At 41.2% G+C, this 21,479-nt stretch overlaps 1 pseudogene across 1 annotated transcript; it reads left to right on the forward strand.

Annotated features, from left to right (window-relative positions):
* The first annotated feature begins 1,463 nt into the window (after positions 1-1,463).
* Positions 1,464-20,954, forward strand: LOC144327785 (cytochrome P450 2J2-like; annotated as a pseudogene). The gene is made up of 9 exons (XR_013392911.1): positions 1,464-2,900; positions 4,495-4,657; positions 7,767-7,916; positions 11,984-12,132; positions 12,769-12,945; positions 13,500-13,619; positions 17,148-17,335; positions 18,213-18,390; positions 19,701-20,954. The product of XR_013392911.1 is annotated as a cytochrome P450 2J2-like (transcript).
* Positions 20,955-21,479: the final 525 nt, after the last annotated feature.

Genomic DNA, 21,479 nt, shown 5'->3' on the forward strand with positions numbered 1-21,479 from the left:
AATAGAGGAGGTAATGTGTAAGATCCTCTTTAATTTTCATAAGGCAAGGACATAAACGATGTTCTACTGGGGTTTTTGTGTATCTACCGGTCAGATAAGCAGTTGGCAATGTTTGAAACCGTGCCATAGTGAAAGCTCTCCGAAGGGTGGGATCAGTGATCTCCACCAAGTAGTTGGCACAGATTTTGACTGCTTTTACTCGGGGGAACCAGTAGGAAAACCCAGAGTTCTTTATCTTAGTGGAGTCCCAAAAGTCGTCTTTTTCAAAGATCCATTCCCGAACTTTATCAGGGCTCCACAATTTGAGAGTATTAAACTCAGGTAGGTTGTATCTGGATAGAATGTCTAGTAGATTTTTATGCCAAGTGGTATTATTTTGTAATGATACAAAGGCTTGTTTAGCCAATAAGGTGTTCGGGGCATCTATGAGGTTGGTGAAAAAACGCAGGAATCTTAAGTGGGCCCTGGCAGACACAGAAGGTAATCCTACTTCCACTCTTAGGAGAGCTGCCGGAGTACTCTGAGGGAGGCCTAGAATTCTTCTGAGATAAAAATTTTGGAAGATTTCAAGCCGTTCTAACAGCTTCTGATTCCATCCCCAGAGTTCTACTCTGTATAACATCTGGGGAATCACTTTTCCAACAAAAGTTTTTAGTGCCGGGGTCACCAGTTGCCCTCCCCTCAAATAAAAAAAGCTGAGCAGAGCACCGATTGTCCTACGTGTTAGAAGGGCTACAGTCTTGAAGTGGACAAGCCAGCTAGATGTAGCTTGGAAACTGATGCCAAGATATTTAAAGAAAAGACATTGTTCAATTTTGTGTTCATCTAAAGACCATCTAAATGTGTGGCGAGCTCTAGTAAATACCACAATTTTTGTTTTGTCATAATTTACAATCATACAATTTACAAACATACAATCACAAGTATAACTTCATTCCCTTATATTCATAAAACTTACTTTCCCGACCTCCTCATACCTCCCCTTTCTGCATTCTAGTCTCTAATCAATTCTCTTCAGCAAATCCTTCCCCTAATTTCTATTTAAATTTTGACTTTTCTTTTCTTATTTGCATATTCATTACAGCTAACAACCACTTAATTTCTAAATCACAGATTATCTCTGTTCTGTATTGTTGGGCCAAACCCCAAGGCAGAGTTTAAATGTGCTTCTAAATATAGTAAAATTGGTGGGTTAAGCATAGAACTCTTGAGTTGTATGGTGGACAATGAATATTCCCCAGGTTTTACTATTTTCAAAAAACAATTTTGTTGTTCTTTAATAAACATGCTGGATAACAAGGTGAAAACTGAGTCTGCAAAGTGTTTTCCATGAAAATAGTTAAAAGTGGCAATTTGGCTGTCAGCGAGTGCATATTGCTGACACTCACAGGGGCAGGGGCAGAGGAGAATGTCAAAAGATGTATGCTCCATTTCCATCAGTACTATTGTGTCAAGTTGAAAACATTCAAGCAGAAATTTCCTGGGGATATTGTGCCTGCAGTTCTTTGAGAGTCTTGGGCTTGATGTATGCTTGGCCTGAACCAATCTCTGCTGTGGTGTTCTTTGGGAGAAGGAACATGGAGTCTTAAGGCCTTTGAACAACTATTATTGAATAATAAAGGCTTACTCTCAGTTCTTTCTAAAATTATATTGGATGCCGCTGTAGGTGGACCTGCTGGTTAGAAGTTGTGCTGGGAACAAAATATACAGCTTTCGCTCAGTGATATAGACTGGGAGGTTTTGTGGTGGAAATTGCCTTATAAATCAATCTTTGCTTCTGTGAGGGAATTATCTTTGAAAGTATTGTACAGCTGGTATTTGACACCCAGGTACCGTATTTTTCGCACTATAAGACGCACCAGACCATAAGACACACCTAGTTTTTGGAGGAGGAAAACAAGAGGAAAAAAATCTGAATCTCAGAAGCCAGAACAACAAGTGGGATCGCTGCGCAGCGAAAGCAGCGATGCCTCTTGCTGTTCTGGCTTCTGGAATAGCTGCGTAGCCTACATTCACTCCATAAGACGCACACACATTTCCTCTTACTTTTTAGGAGGGAAAAAGTGAGTCTTATAGAGCAAAAAATACGGTATTTGACCCACACTGCATCAGTTTCCTCCTCCCTCTGTTGGATGGTGGGTGTCACCAGGTGGGCATGTATTGATACAAGTGGATTTGGGAGAGAAGGAGCTTATAGAAATCTCTCAAATAATGCAACGGGATGTGCTCCTTACCCCACGTTTGGCAGTACTGAAACTAACAATTCAAACTGGGTTTTAAAGAACAATGAATTTATTGTCCACCTGGTCACAAGAAGATGAATAATAATGAAAGTTATTTTGTTGTTTTGTTCTGGGGAAGGAATTTTTCTGAGCATCACTATTATTTATTCTGTGAAATACAGGTATTTCCTGGTCCCCACAATAGTTTCAGAAGTACCCCTGGGCCCTAAAGGTGGGAGCCTCTGGTTTCCACAGCAACATTTTAGTGACTGGGTGCTTTCATACTTGACCTCCCCCAGCAGACCTCCATGCTGTTGTAGCTTGCAGCCATTGATGCTCCACATGCAATGGGGCAGGAACAAGGGTTTCTTTGCCACTCAACTCCACAGTAAACACAGGTGTGACTGCTCTAGCTGCCTGAGATTTGGGTTTCCATCCACACACAGCAATCTGTTTTGACAAAACCAGGCTAGAAGAATGTTGCTCCAGCTTCTCTCTGTCCTCTGGGAGGCCTTGTCCCTGCAGGTTGTTCTGGTGTTTCTGGCTACATTTCTACTTCTTGCTGATTTCAATAAAAAGATTCGCCCAAGGAATTTCCCCCCAGGGCCCATGTGTCTTCCTTTTTTGGGTAATTTGCTACATATGGATTTCAAGAATCCTCAGAATGCAGTATGAAAGGTAAGGATGAAGGAAAGAGCCATGGCATGAGTTGAAAACATTGCACCCCCAGATTTCGGGTGGTGGGGTCGGTTCCTTCATTTAGGGTGCCAAGCCAAGTGGGCCAAAATTGAGAAGATCCATTTGAAGGCGCCATATTTTGGCCTCACTCAGGGTACCATACAACCAAAGATTAGCAAAGTTAACCCCTGTTTTGTGCTGGAAAGGCATGCAAGACCCTTGCTTCAGCTGGATGTCTGTGAGAAGCCCACACATGGGGCCGCAAGACAAATGCCTTTCTGTTTGTTTGTTTGTTCCCAGCATCTGGTATCCAGATGTGTATTACCTCTGAACCCAGAGGATCTGTTTTACCTAACAGTTATTTGTACCAAATCTGTGTCCACAACTTTCTTTTGCTTACTATGGATTGCAAAGTATTTTGTGTGTTTTGCATGGACAGGCGGAGTCCCCCCATCCCTAGGCGACCCCCGGGTAGAGTAATGACTCAAGACACTGTGCTATGGGATGAAAATTGGCCACAACTTTATTAGAACTTCAGATGTAGGGAGACCTTGGCTTAGGCCTTGGGCGTTTATCCCTCCCAGTCCATGGCCAGGGAGCTGGGGAACATCAGGCTTATCCAGAATGTGTGGCGATTGGGCTGGCTTGGAGAACGTCTGTCAAACAGAGAGCCCGCCCCCCATTTCACCGTCGTCACAAGGGAGAGTAATAACAACCAATAGGCGTATGGCCAATGCCTTCCCTCTTACAACCCCTTTAACGGGGAACCCTGGGATCGCCGCCACAGGGGGGGCATGGGTCACCGCTTAACGTCCCCTCCCCTATTAGCGAAGGTAGACTAAAGGATTCCGCCAAAGGCCTGAAACCACCAAAGTGGTGACATTTTGCTACAGGGAAGGTAAAACCTGCCAATGCAGGAAAATTCCTTTCCGGCCCTTCAACAGTGACCTTAGCATAGCAGCGCCCGCATACCTGTAAAGAAGAAGTTAACCTGCAAAAGAAAACTTAACTGAGGGAGGGCAGGATGGGAGAAGCTCTGGAGTCAACTGAGGATTCCCAGGTAAGACCCTCCCTCTATTGTGTGGCCAGGGTGGTCCTTCCCCTTACCTGGCCAGGTCCCGCCGGGACTGGATAACAGGCAGAGGTAGGCGGAGACCTCCAGGAGTCTGGCTGGGGAGAGAAGCCAGGATATACTCCCGGGTGCCACTTAGGTCCAAGGGGTCTGCGCGCGACCACGCAAAAGGCGCCCCCATTTGATGTGGGGAGCAGTCATTGGTGTACATTGTCCTACCCTCCCTTCCCTTTTATCTTTGCAACAACCCTCTGTGGTAGATGAGGCTAAGTTGCCACAAATACATAAGCAGCAGCTCTTGTGAATAGAAGACACGTGGAGGATGGAGGGGGCCTGTCCATGTACGGTCCCCGGAAACCCTTTCAGCATTTCTGATATCCCTGATATATTTGATGGCAACCAAAGTTTCCATCTTCCATATAAGCATCAAAGAAGAACCAGGTATGCGCATGTGTGCATACACACACACACACACACACACACACACACACACACAGTTCTTCTTTCTCGCTCTCCTTCCATTTTTCCAAAAAATACGGCAATGTGTTCAGCGTTCAGGTTGGAAGCATGTGTTTTGTGGTTGTGAGTGGACTGCAACTGGTGAAGGAAGCTCTTGTTCATCAGGGTGAAAACTTTGTAGACCGGCCCACATCTCCTATTAGTGCTGAAATATTTGGGTCTTTTGGTAAGTTTCTTTTAACATGATCAATTACTGAGATAGTTAAAGTTTGCTTTTCCCTTTTCTTTTCTTTTCTTTTCTTTTCTTTTCTTTTCTTTTCTTTCCTTTTCTTTTCTTTTCTTTTTCATTCTCTGCACTGATTTTGCAATCTTTTGGATTGTTTCTCAAGTTTAAATTTTCAGAACTGATTATTTCCCTAATTTGCATTTGCATTTCTTGCATCTTTAAACCAAAATAAGGCAGTTGTAGTAAAGCTGTGGCATAGAGGTATACCTGCTAAACTCTTTAGCTTAACTGAACTCACTGTTCAGTGTTGGGTGGCAATCAAAGAGTCTGGCTGTGTAGTGCATCAAACAGCTTGTCATTATTAAGGGTGAAGCAATCTGTGAGCTTTTTCTTTCATTCAGTTCCTCATTTTTCCGTTCTTCAGTTTGTCACACTATTGCATCTGATAACATTTCATTTAATGCATTGTTTCTGCAACTGAGAATACCGTAAGATTGCATTTAAATTGCAAGCTGAAGTGACTTTCTGCCCCATCCCTAGTAGTGATGGAATAATATGTCAACGTTAAGTAGTGCATGAATCCCTCCTACTATTGGTCCTCCCCAATACCAAGAATAAGAGAGATGGCAACCAATATTTGGGTGATACCAGGCTACACCTTTGTTGACAACACATGTAAGAAGTTTGGCATAGGCACTGGGTAGATCCCACCCCTTCCAGCCCACCTGCTAAAAGAACTTGTGTTTGGGGGTCAACCAGAAATGAGAGAGCTCCTGCCCTACATCAAGGGGTAACTCTGTTAGGAAATAAGGCCTTTATCAGGAGAAACTGGCCACTCTCCAGGCACCCGGCTTGATCTCCTGGTGACCTCCCCGTCTGCATTCCCGAGCAGGATACAGGCTAGGTCGCGATCGGCGATCCTCCTCAAACGTGAGAAGAACACACCACTCTTCCCTGCCCTCCCCAGGCAGGGGAAAGAGATAGACAGAAATGTATTTACATGCCTTTATTTCTGTCTTTTCAGCATTACAGAAAAACACGTCTGCTCTCTTCAAACTCCAACAGCAGAGAGACACAAACCCCCACCTCCTGTACTTCCTGTACAGCTCATGTTACACTCTGAGCTAAATCCGGTGCTCAGCACTGTGAATAGACTGTCCCTCTGTTTCCCACGGAACAGTCCCAACATTCCCATTATGTTTTGCTTTCATGCTGGCAGCTGCTCGTGGCCGCATTGCTTCTATATCATAACAAACTCCCCCGCTGGATTGCATCTAGGGAATGCTGTAGCCCCTCACTTTCACCTGGGTGTCTAGACTGAAGCATCTTCCCGGACCCAATTTCAGAAGGGCCAGACAGAGGCTATAACCTCCCTCCAATGCCTAAACTATCTAATGCCTAAACTGCCAAAGTTCTGACAACTGCTATGAAGATGGAAAAACCAGAGGGCTGGAGCCAACTGGGAAAATCTCAACCTGGCCCCAAATATGGCAACTGGCTATACCATAGCAAGGTCAAACAGAACAACATGCAACAGCAGTATATAAAGGATGGGAGATCCAACAGAAAGTGGCTGCAGAGAAAGCCACAGTCCTAGGTCATATACTGGGTGACCCATGCCTGCTCACAGATTAGGTAAGTGGGCAGGACCAATTACTCAGGCAGCAAGCTCAGCCCAGAGGCTTCCTTTGCTGACTGGGAAACAGTCCCTGGGACTTCCCAAATCAGAACTTGTCACATGGGGGAATGCCAGCGCCCAATGGCATCCAACAGGAAACATGAGCGGACTTCTTATTCAACCATAGCCAACCAGACAACTTGCTTCACGCATACAGACCTGATCCATGAAGCATTCTGGAGAAAGATGGAATTTAGATGACTGTTGGGTACATGCCAGGTTGCTTCCTTTCTGCTTAGGCCAGTAGTTGTGATTAAAGTAAATTTGTGCCAATTGCACCACAGTTTTCAATGCAAAGCTGCCAAGAAATGAATGGCCTTTATGAAACAACACTCCCCCTTAGCAGTAAGTAGAGGTCAAGACTGGGGTCACTGGCATGGATTCAGGAATTTGGAGTCTGTTGTGACACCTAATGCCCATTAAAAGCTGATGAGATGAGCTGCCCCTGCAATTGCGTCCATCTATATAAAGAAAGGGGAAAGCAGTGGGAATGGAAGCAGGTCCCTTTGAGGTCCTGCTGAACAGGTGCCCAACACGTAGCAAAAAAGTTGTGCAAATGAAATGGAAAAGAGAAATCTATTCATAGTGAGCAAATGAAGGGTGTGAATAATTACAGAAGGGGCTAGAGTGGGACCCCCATTTAAAATTTAATACCTCTTAATTCCAGAAAGGGGACACGGGTGGCGCTGTGGGTTAAACCACAGAGCCTAGGACTTGCCGATCAGAAGGTCGGCAGTTCGAATCCCCGTGACGGGGTGAGCGCCCGTTGTTTGGTCCCTGCTCCTGCCAACCTAGCAGTTCGAAAGCACGTCAAAGTGCAAGTAGATAAATAGGTACTGCTCCGGCAGGAAGGTAAACAGCATTTTCGTGTGCTGCTCTGGTTCACCAGAAGCGGCTTAGTCATGCTGGCCACATGACCCGGAAGCTGTACGCCGGCTCCCTCGGCCAATAAAGTGAGATGAGTGCTGCAACCGCAGAGTCGGCCACGACTGGACCTAATGGTCAAGGGTCCCTTTACCTTTAATTCCAGAAAAGGAATACCAGAGTTGCCTAATGGACCTCAGAAATGAAGGAGTAAAATATATTGACTGTATGATTTTACAACTGTTAAAACTGTTGCTTTTTAAATAAAAATCTATATGCTGCGTTTCTATCAAGAGCTCCCACAGTAAAAAATTAGTATTAAAAATTCTACCCAAAAAGTGAAACACACAAAAAGGAAATCAATGAAACAGCAAACAGCAGAATTCAGAGCAACCAGATAAAAGCCACCAGCACAAATTAGCTAGTTTCTAATGCCTTGCAGTCTTTCCAACATGTCCTGAGCAGGCAAGCAGAATAATGGAAAGCAGAGGGGAGTCCATCTTGGAATTAACAGGATTGCTAAATCTACTTACTTGCTGTACATACTTATTACTCCTTCCCATCTAGGGCTGGTCTTCTCTAATGGTCTCAGCTGGAAACAACAAAGACGATTTGCCTTATCAACACTCAGAAACTTTGGTTTGGGCAAAAGGTCTTTAGAAGAACGAATACGGGAGGAAACCCGTTACTTAAATGAAGCAATAGAAGCTGAGAAAGGTGAGAACCAGAGTCAACAATCCTGTGGCCCATCTGTGATACTTACCTTAAGTTGCTACTTTGTATGAACTAGGTCAAAACTACATCAGCTAGGATGCAAAGCTTTCTGGCATTATTTCTTCACACAAATGTAGCTCTGCTTGGACTGGAATAACCCTGTGATGGCGAAGGGGGTGTTGATAGGAAGCTCCACAGAGGCGCATTGTGGTGCAGAAAAGTTCTAGTGTGAAGCTCTGTGTTGGAACCTGCCATGGGAGCTAAAAGCCCCTGAACTAGAACAGAATAAGAACAAAGGTTGGGTTTTGAGGATATCTGCAGATAGAGATATATATATATTATTAATTTTCCAATAAAAACAAATTTATAACAAAATTAAACATTAGGAACTCATCACACGTCTTTTTTCTTTTAGACTTCCATCAACATGTCTGATAATTTTCCGTATTTATTACATATCTTCACATTTCTTAATTTATATTGCACTATATATATCTTATCTTACAATGTTATTTAAACAATATTTCTACCAAACCTTCTTACAGAGCTTCTTGGAAACTTACAAATGTTATATCATTATCACAAATATTTTAAATATATTCTGTATATTTATTCCAGTCCTCAGTGAATCTTTGGTCCCGTCGGTTGCAAATCCTCCCTGTTAATCTGTCCAGTTCTGCATAATCCATTAGTTTCGTTCTCCATTCTTCAATCGTGGGCATTTCTTCTTGTTTCCATTTCTGGGCCAAAAGAGTTCTAGCTGCTGTTACTGCATACAAAAATACTTTCTGATCCTTCCTTTTTATCTCACCACCTAGAATTCCTAATAGGAATGCTTCTGGGTTTTTAACAAATGTATATTTCAATATTTTCTTTATCTCATTATATATCATTTCCCAGAAGCACTTCATTTTTTTACATTCCCACCACATATGATAAAATGTCCCTTCTTTCTCCTTACATTTCCAACATTTATTACTCACCTTATACATCTTACTTAATTTGACTGGTGTTATATACCATCAATATATCATTTTCATAACATTTTCTTTAATTGTGGTGCATGCTGTAAATCTCATCCCTTCCTTCCATAATTTTATCCAGTCATCAAATTGAATGTTATGTCCAAAATCTTTGGCCCATTGAATCATAACTGATTTAACCTCATCATCCTTCAAATGCCATTCTAATAATAATTTATACATCATAGATAAATTTTTAACTTCATTATTCAATACTTCTCATTGAAACCTAGATTCTTTTTCAAAATAGCCTCTTTCTGCAACCTCTTTTCTAAACATTTCATTAATCTGAAAGTAATGCAGCCAAACATTTACATGTTCTTTCACTTCTTCATATGGTTTCATTTTCCACTTACTTCCCTCTTTCTCAATTAAACTCCCATATGTTATCCACCTCCTAGACATATTGATCTTTTTAACACTCATCACCTCTAATGGTGATAGCCAATGTGGGATTTTTGGTTCCAGTAGGTTTTTATACCTACCCCATACCTCAATCAGAGATCCTCTAATAATATGATTTTCAAAACCTTTATGCACTCGTTTCTTTTCGTACCATAAATACGCGTGCCAACCGAATCTATGATCATATCCTTCCAAATCTAACAAATCTGTATTTTCTAATTTCATCCATTCTTTCAATCAACATATACATGATGCTTCATAGTATAACCTCAAATCTGGCAGGGCAAAGCCTCCCCTCTCTTTTAAATCTGTTAACAACTTAAATTTTATTCTCGGCTTTTTGCCCTGCCACATATATCTTGAAATCACTTTTTGCCAATCTTTAAATATTGCAACTCCTTTAATTATTGGAATTGCTTGGAACAGAAACAACATTTTTGGTAACACACTCATCTTTATCGTTCCAATTCTTCCCCAAAATGATAATTTCATTCTACCCCACACCTCTAAATCTCATTTAACTTTATTCCATACTGGTACATAGTTATTTTGAAACAAATCAATATTCCTGGCGGTCAATACAATCCCTAAATATTTCACTTTCTTTACCACCTCAATCTCTGTCTGTTGCTGTATTCTTTCACTAGTTTCTTGGTCTATGTTTCTCACCATTATTTTGGTTTTTTTTCTTATTCAATTTAAACCCTGCCACCTGTTCAAATTCTTCCATTTCTTTTAGTACTTCTTTAATACTCTTTATAGGATCTTCTATCGTTATAACCAAGTCGTCAGCATACGCCTTTACTTTATATTGATTACCGCCAACTGATACCCCTTTTATCTGTTCATTGTTTCTTATTGAGCTTAATAAGACTTCCAGGACCGATATGAATAGCAACGGTGATAGAGGACACCCTTGTCTTGTACCCTTAGTTATTGCAATATTTTCCGTTATTACATTATTGACAATTAGTTTTGCTCTTTGTTCGGAATATATTGCTTTTATACCATTTAGAAAAGATTGGCTCATATCCATCACTTCTAAGTTTTTTAACATAAATTCCCAAGAAATATTATCAAAGGCTTTCTCCACTCCCACAAAAATTAACATTGCTTGTTTATCCTTCCTGTTAGTCAGATATTCCATTATATCAATTATATTTCTTATGTTGTCTTTCATCTGTCTACCAGGAAGGAAACCTGCTTGATCCTTCTGTATCATTTCCTTTAAAATTCTTTTCATCCTATTTGCCAAAATGTTTGCGAACATTTTGTAATCATTATTTAATAATGAGATCGGCCTGTAATTCGTCATTTGGGTCAGATCTGAGTCCTGTTTGGGAATAAAAGTTATATAGGTTTCTTTCCAAGTTTCTGGTATTTCCTCCTTTTTTAAAATGTTATTCATCACTTCTTTTAATGGTACAGACAGGGTGTGTTTCATTTCTTGATAGTATCTTGCACTAAATCCATCCGGTCCCAGTGTCTTCCCACTTTTCAATTCTCTTATTGCATTTTTAATTTCATCCATTTCGATCGGCTCATTCAGTTTATTTTTATTGCAATTCGATATTTTCTGCACCTTTCTTCTTTAAATAGTCCTCTATTTCTTTTGTATTACCTCTCCCCTTTCTTTTATACAATTCTCTATAAAAATCTACAAATCCTTTCCTAATTCCTTTCGGATTTTCAATATCTTGATCTTTTCAATATCTTCCACTTTTATTTTGTTTATTGTATTTTGCTCTTTCCTTTTTTGAATTTGCCAAGCCAGCCATTTTCCAGACTTATTTGCAAATTCAAAGTTCCTCTGCTTCATTTTTTTAATATTCTATTCCACTTCCTTATTAATTATCATCGCAAATTGAGTTTGAAGCACTTTTATATTTTGTTTCACTTTTTCATCCTTGGGCCTAGTAGTTAATTTTTTCTTGTTTTCCATAATTTGTTTTAGTATTTCCTTTTCCCCTTTTTCTCTCATTTTGTTTTTAATTGCATTTTGCTGGATAAAGAAACCCCTCATCACCACTTTACTAGCATCCCACACAATACACATTCTTGTGCCTTTATTCACATTATTTACAAAGTAGTCCGTTAGGCATTTCTGTGCCCTTTCCACTATCTTCTGATCATCCAGCAGGTTTTCATTTATTCTCCATCTGAAAGATTTTTCTTTATATCCTTTTAGAATACATTTAATTGCATTATGATCTGAGAAGACTTTTGATTGTATTTCAATCTTTAAGGTTCTCGATGTTAGTTCCTTGGATATCCATATCTGATCAATTCTTGACATTGATTGATTTGCATCTGAAGTAAATGTGAATTGTTTTTCTAATGGGTGTCTTAGTCTCCAAATGTCCGTCAAGTTACAGGTCTCTGCCATTTCAAAGAATGATTTTGGAAGTTTCCCTTCTTTTGCTTTCCCAGATGCCCGTAGTCTATCCATTTCCAGGATATCAGCAGATTTTTGATAATTTCTACAACCAATGTCACAAATAGAGTAGGGCTTGAAGTGCAATAGTTTTAGTATATTGGTGTGTCTCTATATTGTCTCTGATGGGGATGGTCCCCTCCTGTTTTTGTTATATGGAAGCTAGAAGCACCCCAATTCCTTCTGCACCATTTTCTCTCTCTAACCAGGACAGCCATTTGACCCTCAATTTCAGATTCATAATGCTGTTTCAAATATCACTTTTGGGGACCGCTTTGATTACCATAACAGCCGTTTCCATAAGTTATTGCACTTGCTTGATGAGGCGTGCCATTTTCAGGGAAATCTTTGGAGTATGGTAGGTCTTCTTTGGGTTTTTTTGGATAACCACAACAGAGTTGATTTGGCTCCTTCATTCTTGCTGACTGTTTATTCACGTGCTTTGAGTTTTCAGGTTTCTTCAGCACAGATTGTATTTTTAAAGGGTGAGAATAACATGTTTGGCTGAATAAAATCTTGGTATGGGAACAGAGGGATGTCATCACAAATGATATACATGAATTAATTCTACACACACAGCAGTTATGACCTGTAAATTGACACTCATGTCAATGGGTATCATTAAATAGAAATTCTCCATATTTGTGACATGTGCAGGCATTGGTACATGCCTTTTTCAAATGATAGTAATCATCTTCATGGGAAGTCAATCAGTGAATTACAAGTTGTGCTTGCAGAACTGAGCACCATGGTGCCATTTGATTTGCAGTCCAAACATTTCTAACCAAGAAGTGAAGACATTGCCATGGGGTCTCATCATAAGCAGTGGTGAGTGCAATATTTACTCTGGTTCCAGGAGAGTCTGCCATCTTTGAGCCTGTGCACACCAGCCTTTATTACTGTTAGCCTATTTCCCATGACAACAACATGATGTGAATGCTTTTTTGAGAGGGCTTTTCCTTCACATATGTGATATTAGTGTTTGTTTCCTCAGCTGTATGATACCATTCCCACTGTCATGAAATACCTGCCAGGGCCCCATCAGACATTTTTTTAAAAATGGGGGCTTTTGAAATCCTTTGTGAGAGAAATCATTGAAAAACACAAAGAAGACTGGAACCCATCTGAACCCAGAGACTTCATAGATGCCTACCTAAATGAAATGGCCAAGGTGAGAGATGAAAAGGACAAAAAGTATATATGTTTAATAATAAAATAATAGTAGAAGGCAGAGAAGCAATGTTAAAAACCAGAACTAGTCACGTGGCTTGTCTGAATGGTCCTTAGTGGCTGACAATATTCTTTCTCTTGAGTTTATGACCTCAGAAAAAATACATTTCTGCATGTATGAATATGAAGTCACGTATTTTGTGGGGAGACACCTCCCCACTTGTTCACTGCTGGAATTTCACCACTTGTCTGTTGTTTGTGAGAGCAAACAGTTGACATGTCTAAAAGAATCACTGTAGTGGAGGCATCTCATGACCAAAGGATTCAGTTGCCCTGAATAAACCCAGACCAGGAATTATTGGAGGTATTTCCTTGACCAGAACAAACCCAAACTTTATGCCAGCATCAGTTATTCACAGGACTGTTGACTTTCCCTTCCTAGATGCAGGATTAGAGTCACTGAATCCCCTGGTGATCTCTTGACATGTGGGGCTGACAGTAGGATGGTGTTTTTAATGACTGCTGAACTCCCTGGTGCATTTTCTTTGCTTTAAGGAGGATGCCCCTTCCAGTTTCCATGAAGAAAACCTCCTACAATCAACACTGGATCTGTTTTTTGCTGGAACAGAAACAACTGGGCTTTGCTGTACATGGCCATTTACCCAGACATTCAAGGTAGAATTGTAGTTGACTCATTTCCCTTTCATTACTTTGGGTTGTATATAACAAAGGCCTACTGAAAGCAAACCTATTGAAATTAATGGACCTAACTTAGTCATGTCTATACTCAAGTAATTTTTAAAAGAGATAAATAAATAGACTTCCGGTTTCCGTCACGGACAGAAAGGGAGCGCGGAAAGCCTCGTCGGGGGCTTTTCGAACAACACAGGGGCTTGGGGGAGCTGCAAAGGGACTGCACCCCAAAAAAATCTCAAGGGGAGTACCCTTGAGGGATGGCTAACCGGCAGCGCAGAAGCGGTCTGGCCTTTTTTTCGGGGTTTTCTGCTGAAGAGCTCGAAGACGATGGGATCGCAAGTGCAATAGGAAAGCACCGACCCTGTGTTGCGATGCCTCTGGCTCCCACTAAAGAAGCGACGAATCTCCATAAACTTAAGAATGGACCCTTAGTGTGAGTAGAACATTTTAACTTTAAACATTCAAAGAACACACTAAGCGAACGCTGGATGTTGAAGGATTAAAGTAAGGAATCCATCCCGGTAGAGGAGTTAAAATGGCGCAGGATACAAAGTTGCAGGGATAAAGAAGGAAGTAGCCTCTAGCCTGACTGTGTGAGTACAAAATAAAAGTCCACGGCAACACTTGTCGAGGCAAATAGACTTTAAAGCATTTAATACAAGGTAACAGATGAAAGACTATTTAGAAAACTTTGTTGCTCCCTTTTCGGGAAAGAGATAATTTGAAACGCAACAATACAGAGCCATTTGAAAGAACAGCTTGAGGTGGCTAGCTGAAGAGCAACCAAAAAAACAACAATATCTGTGATGGGATAATGAGCTGCTTGTGCGTAAAATGCAAGTCCCTCAGAGTTTGATCAGATTCTCAAACCTCTGCCTGTGACGGAGCCCCTCCGGCATGGCTGCGTCAGTCGCTAGCAGAGTCCGAAAGTGGTTGCTTTCGGAATCTCTTCCAACATAAAAGCTCCTTAACGGAAACACGTCTTCTGGACTCTCTGCGTGACAGTTTCCGGCGAGGAGTGGGTGTCCCTATAGGAGGTCCTGAGACCTCCCCACTGTTTTCGCTGGAAGCGTCTCTGAGCCATCCCTCCGACTCACTTTCCCTTGGAGTTCCTTCTCTCCCCCTACTGGTTCCCTCTTCAGCTGCTACGTGTCTCTCAACCTCAGTGAGCCTTTCCACCTCCTGTCCTTCCGATGGCAGTTCCCTGACAATATCTATCAATATAGTACGATTAATAAAAACCTTTCCCCCCCCTAATACTATACAAAGACAATATAAAGGAATGAGGAATATAGTATAAAGAAAGTTGGAATCCGCTGAGAACTGTTGAAAAATTGGGTTTAAGTTAACCCCCTTTTCCCCCCTTCTTGGAGAGATTTACATTTAAGTGCTGAAGCAAAAAAACAACAGAATCAACTGAAAAGTGGAGGACATTACTTGGATTTGAGAACATGAATAGGAAATTGGGACTTACTACTTTTTAGATTTGGTCCAGTCCAAATTATTAAACTGCGGATTAAGGCTTGGATTATTAGATCTACCAGACTTCGGACCAAGGTACGGACCAAACCGTAGAATAGCCCTTATTCGATATGGATTAAGCCGACAAGTGGCTGAAGATTAAAGATTTTGATGCAAACTGAGTGCTTTATTTCCAGCTAAAAAAGGAAATTACCTCCCCCTTATCAGAATCCACGTGGACTCTCGAAAGTTACATTAATAGGAATATTTTTTATATACGTAATGGTCATTTGAGTCTGGGGAAAATTCACTGAATCTTCATTAGATGTTAAGGTCCTAAGGGGATGGTTTGGGAATATATATACCATATTGTCACACGTCATTAGGAATACATTAAGAGTGTGGAAGTAATTGAAGAAAAAATAAGAGTATAGGGAATGTACTTATGTTTTGTAGATAAAGACATATGGTTTGAGAAAATTGGCAAGGTCGAGTTGTATTTGGGCTGTAATTGAAGACATACTCTTTTATTTTAAGTATTAATTCATTTAAACGGATTTACAAATTTATATTAGTAGACACTTTTCAATAGACTGCAGTGTTTCCCAACCTTGTGCCTCCAGCTGTTTTTGAACTACAACTCCCATCATCCCTGACTAGCAAGACCAGTGGCAAGGGATGATGGGAATTGTAGGCCAAAAACAGCTGGAGGCACAAGGTTGGGAAACACTGGACTAGTGGATATATATTGGATGTATTTAGGAGATAGCTGAATTAATTGATATTAGAGATATCACTTTGTTTGAAAACAAGGAAAATACGACATTAAGAGGTATAAAGAAAATTGTAAGAAGATAAAAGAAGAAACGTATAATTGCAAGAGAGCAATACTGTAAATTAAAGGAGATTGGTTAAGATATAGGAAAAATAAGGAAAGCAAAAAGAGATTGTGCGCCCCCTAGGGGAGAGACAGAAAATTAAAATAGACAAATTGTGAAAACAACCACAAAATGTCAGGAAAAATGGGGGGAAAGTAGGAGGGACCCCAGGAGATAGAAAGGCATCACGACAGGAGGAAATTAAAGATCTTGACATTCTGTGGCTAAAGATCAAAGAGGAATTTAAACAGAGCGAACTACATATGGAAAGCAAACTAGGTGAGGTGCAGGAACAGATAGATAAAAAAATTGAAGGAACTGTAGGAGAACTCTCTAGTAAAATACAAGATTTGACAGTTAGGTCAAAAACAATGGAAGATACCAATAAGAAAATTCAAAAAGAAATGAAGGAACATAAGAAGGAGACAGAAAAAATAAAGGATGAAATAAGAGATCTGAACAAAACACAAGATCAATTTTGGGATAGTTTAGCCATGGCAGAAATGCGACAGAAACAACTTAATTTAAAATTTAGAGGAGTGGGAGAAGAATCAAATGAGAATATAAAAGAAAAAATGATTAATGAACTAGCGAAATGGTTGGAAATAAAAGAAGAAGAACTAGCATATATGGTAGTAAATGCTTTCAGAATTAAGGTGAAATCCCAACAGTTCAAGTCAAAAAAACTCTCCGGTGACTGTTTAGTGATCTTCAACTCAATTGAGATGAAGAATACAATATTAAGAACGAGTTATCGAGAAAAAAAATTAATAATTGAAGGCAGGCCAATTATCATTTTTAAAGAAATTCCAATCAGACCCTTGCGTAAAAGAGGATATAGACAAATAATAAGTGTCTTAAAAAGGAATACTATACAATATAGATGGGAGTTTCCTGAAGGAATCTCCTTCTATTACAAAGACAAAAGATTCAGCACTATTCCTGTGCTGATGCAAATGATAGGTGCCTTTATTCAAATATCAGGATACTCTGTTGATTGGTCCAAATCAAAAGTGATGCCAATAAGTGAAAATTTGTTTATTCATCCATTTAATTATTGAGTCTGTATTTGTTCAAATCCATTAAATTTTAAAGATAGGCCTCCCCTGCAGAACTAAGATCAAGTCTGTTCTTTTTGTGTTGAAAGCAAATTTTCTTTTCTCTGCAGCCAAAGTCCAAGCGGAAATAGATTCTGTGATTGGCCAGTCTCGCCAGCCAGCAATGGATGACAGGGGCGGCATGCCATATACCAATGCGGTTGTTCATGAAATTCAAAGAATAAGCAACATTTTGCCTTCGAATGTGCCCCGGGTGACAACCAAGGACACTATATTGGCTGGGTTTCATATTCCCAAAGTAAATATGAAGAAGATTCACCATTCTTCTCTTCCTTCCATCTTTCTTTAAGATGCAAAAACTTGAAGCCAAAGTTGTTGTTGTATTTATTTATTTATTTATTTATTTATTATTATTATTATTATTATTATTATTATTATTATTATTATTATTATTATTACCCCACCCATCTGGCTGGGTTTCCCCAGCCAACCTGGGCAGCTTATAGCATATATAAAACATAGTAAAATATCAAACATTAAAGACTTCCTGATAGAGGGCTGCCTTCAGATGTCTCCTAAAAGTTATGTAGTTCTTGATATCCTTGACATCTTAAAGGATGTCACAGGGAGGGCACCACTACCAAGGATTAGCCATCATGAGGTCCTCCAGATGTTATTGAACTCCAACTCCTACTAGTTCCAGTCAGCATGGCCAATGGGCAGGACGGATAGGAGTCTTGGTTGTTCTTGGGGCACATCCAGATCTGGAGTGGAGGGAGGGATTTGGGCTAAATAGACTTTTAGGTCTTTTGACCCCTCCCATTGCAAAAATGGATTCCAACCACAGTCTGAACCATTTGAATGGATAGCTAGTATTCTTCTTTGCTTTCTTTTTTAAATGACCATTACTAACCACCCAAAACTACGACCCAAAACGGGCATCTGGTGTTTCTTATTCTAAATCTAAATGCCCTGGCAAAGTCTGGTATTATACAATCTCTAAAGGAGCCTGTGTTTTCTTGAGTTGTGCATAGGAAATCTCTCATTCAAAACATATCCTTTCTGAATTGGCAGGCAGAATTGGAGGCTTGGTATTGCTGTAGTTGCACAGATCAAAACAGAAAGATTTCTATGCTAGTTTTAATCTGGTGTCTTCCCTGCTTCTTCTTTGGCAGGGAACCATGCTGCTTACCAACCTGACCTCAGTGCTCTTTGACCAGGATGAGTGGGAAACTCCAGATATGTTTAATCCTGGCCATTTCCTGGAGAATGGTCAGTCCAGGAAAAGGGAAGCATTCCTGCCATTCTCTACAGGTAACAAAAATTCATGGGCTGCTCATCAGAATTGCAGCAGTGACTATATGGTGGTGGCTTGGTTTCTGGCACTGGCGTAGCTAGCTGCCCAGACGCCCAGGGTGGCACAAATATCCTGCACCCGGGGCAGAGCACTCTGGGCAGAACCTCCATGGAGTCCGCAAGCCCCATGTTGCTATTTCGGGCAGCACTGAGCTACCAGATGCCCGAGCCACGCGTCACTCCCCAGGAGATAAATGTGGCTCGGGCACACTGCAGGCCATGCCCAGTGGTCACCCCCCTCAGTGATGACACCTGGGCTGGACCGCACCCACCGCAACCCCTTTCCTACGCCACTGGTTGCTGGGAGTCTGGTGTATTACAGGGTTCAGCACCCTATTGGGGCCAGTGGTCACGTTTGGGATTGTGAGGAAGTACTGTGGATGCAAGTCACAAAAGGACTACTATAGGAGTTGTGAAGTTACACAAAATGGTGTTAATACACTCCCCCCCCCCCCCCAGTAAGCAGTGTGGATTTTTGAGGGAATATTTCCAGAGCTTTCTCAGGTGCCCTAAGTGGGAGAGGTGCTCCACAAGGCATTGGGTAGATAGCAGCTGATGTATTTTTTCATAGTTTCCCCAAGGAAGAGAAACCCACTTCCATCTTGAACTCGAGGAACTGAGCTCTGTTTGCCACGCCCTTAGCTAAGATTAGGGAGATTCCTAATAAAATATTATTGAAATTTATCTCATATGCAGTTTTGGAGGAAAATATCAATTGATGTAACTCAAATATACAAGCTGGGGGGCAACACCTGGTGTACTTTTACAATGGTGGACTCTAGACAAATATTAAAAAACTTTGTGAAAATGCTTTTTAAAGAAATGTTTTGAGAAAGAATATTGAATTTGCCATAGCTCACCATCGCCATCTAATGTCACATTTGTATAATGCACCTTACAACACACTTAAAAAGTCTTAATTTCACCTGTATGGCTGATTCCACAATGTTTCCTCAAGGAGCAGAAAACCCAGTTCCATCTGGAACTTGGACAACTAAACTCTGTTTGCCACACCCTTACCTAAGATATATACAGATTAGGCTGACTCCTAATAAAATATAATTGAATTTTGTTTCAAAACTGCTTATGAGATAAATTTATATATCTCAAATGTATCATTTCCAAATTCTGTTCAGTGTTCCCATTTGCTTGACTGAGAAGTAGGAACGACTTCTATATTTATTTTGCAACAACATAATTACTTTTTAAATTATTTGATCTGCCCATGTTATTTAAATTGTGCCACTCAGTGGAGAGCAAAAGCTCTCCACTGAAACAGTCTTTTTCCTCCTTGTCTTCTAGGAAAGCGAGCCTGTTTGGGTTCTTCACTGCCCTAATTCAGAAGTTCACTTTCCAGGCTCCAAAGAATGAGACATTAAGCCGTGAATTTAGGATGGGTGTGACATTGTCTCCTCTGCCATACAGGATATGCGCATTCTCTCGCTAAGGGGACCCATCTTATAGCATTCTTTAAAAAGTATTATTAGTTTGTGGGATAGAAGCACACCTGAGGCTTAATCCTAATTATGTTTTTTAAAAAATGATTTTTATTGGTTTTACATACAATCACATTACGTAACATCGTACCCTCTTATTTTATCTTTTTGGCTCAACTGAGCCTAACAGCTTCCCTCCCTCCCATCTGATGGTTTATAAAATTAAACTTTACATCATTGCATTTCACCTTCTTTTTCCTTACATTTGGGCCAATTTAACTGGTGTTAAATACCACCTATACATCATTTTCATAACATTTTCTTTAAGCGTACTACATACTGTAAAATTAATACCTTCATTCCATAACCTCTCCCAATCTTCTAACTGTATGTTATGTCCAATATCCTTAGCCCAATGTATCATTACCAATTTTACATCCAAATTCTAATTTTACCTCATAATCCTAATTATGTTTAGCCAGAATTCATTAGGCTTGGGATTACAGCATGTATCTTTAAAGCACATTCAAAACAGACTTGCCCCCTCAATGAATCTGGGGAACTGTAGTAATTTTGGGAGTTGTAGTTTACCCCTGAGAGAGCAACATTTCCCGGGAAATCACATTTCAGGTGATTTTGTATGCAGATCATAATGATCCATTGATGAGGCTCCAGAGTCCCCATTCCCTGTCCTTGGTACGGGGGTCTCTCCCCCACCCCATTATTTTCAAAATTATTTTATGTAATAACAATTGTCCTGTTATATTATTTTATAGCTGCCAGTTATAGTTCAGCATTTCCATCTAACCCCCAATAATTTGTAAATACAGCATTGGTGTCTATGTAAATCCTAAAAACAAAAGTAAACGATAAAAAACCAAGAATGACACCATAGGAATGCAACAGCAGCAGCGCATAGCTAAAACAGACTGTAAATGAACCCATGCCCCCTTAAGATGGAGCCTGTAAGCCTATACACATTACCTGAGAGTCCTCCTCATTGAGTACATTGGGACTTACCGTATTTTTCGCACCATAGGACGCACTTTTTCCCTCCTAAAAAGCAAGGGAAAATGTGTGCGCGTCCTATGGAGCGAATGCAGGCTTTCGCTGAAGCCTGGAGAGTGAGAGGGGTCAGTGCGCACCGACCCCTCTCGCTCTCCAGGCTTCAGGAAGCTATCCTGAAGCTTGGGGCGTGCGGAGCTCAGCGCACCCCAAGGTTCTGGGTGCCGGCAAGGTATCCGCTAGCCGTCTAGCGGAGACCTTGCCAGCACCCAGAAGCTTGGGGCGCGCTGAGCTCCGCACGCCCCAAGCTTCGGGATTAGCGCTCCGCTAGCCGTGTCTAGGCTGCGGATAGCAGCCTGCTTCCCGGAGCGTCGGGCACCCTGAAAGCAGAGCGCCCAGCGCTTCGGGAACACATCCGCAGCGTGGGGAACCTTGCAGGAGTTCCCCACAGGGCTCCCCACACTGCGGATAGCAGCCTGCTGCCTGGCGGGTGGGGCGCCCTGAAGCAGAGCGCCCCTCGCGCCAGGCAGACATCCGCAGCGTGGGGAGCCCTGCAGGAGTTCCCCGCAGGGCTCCCCACGCTGTGGATAGCAGCCTGCTGCCTGGCGGGTGGGGCCCGCTGAAGCAGAGCGCCCCGCGCGCCAG

The sequence above is a fragment of the Podarcis muralis genome, chromosome 5 (assembly GCF_964188315.1).
Source record: "Podarcis muralis chromosome 5, rPodMur119.hap1.1, whole genome shotgun sequence".
In the NCBI taxonomy this organism is placed as follows: Eukaryota; Metazoa; Chordata; class Lepidosauria; order Squamata; family Lacertidae; genus Podarcis; species Podarcis muralis.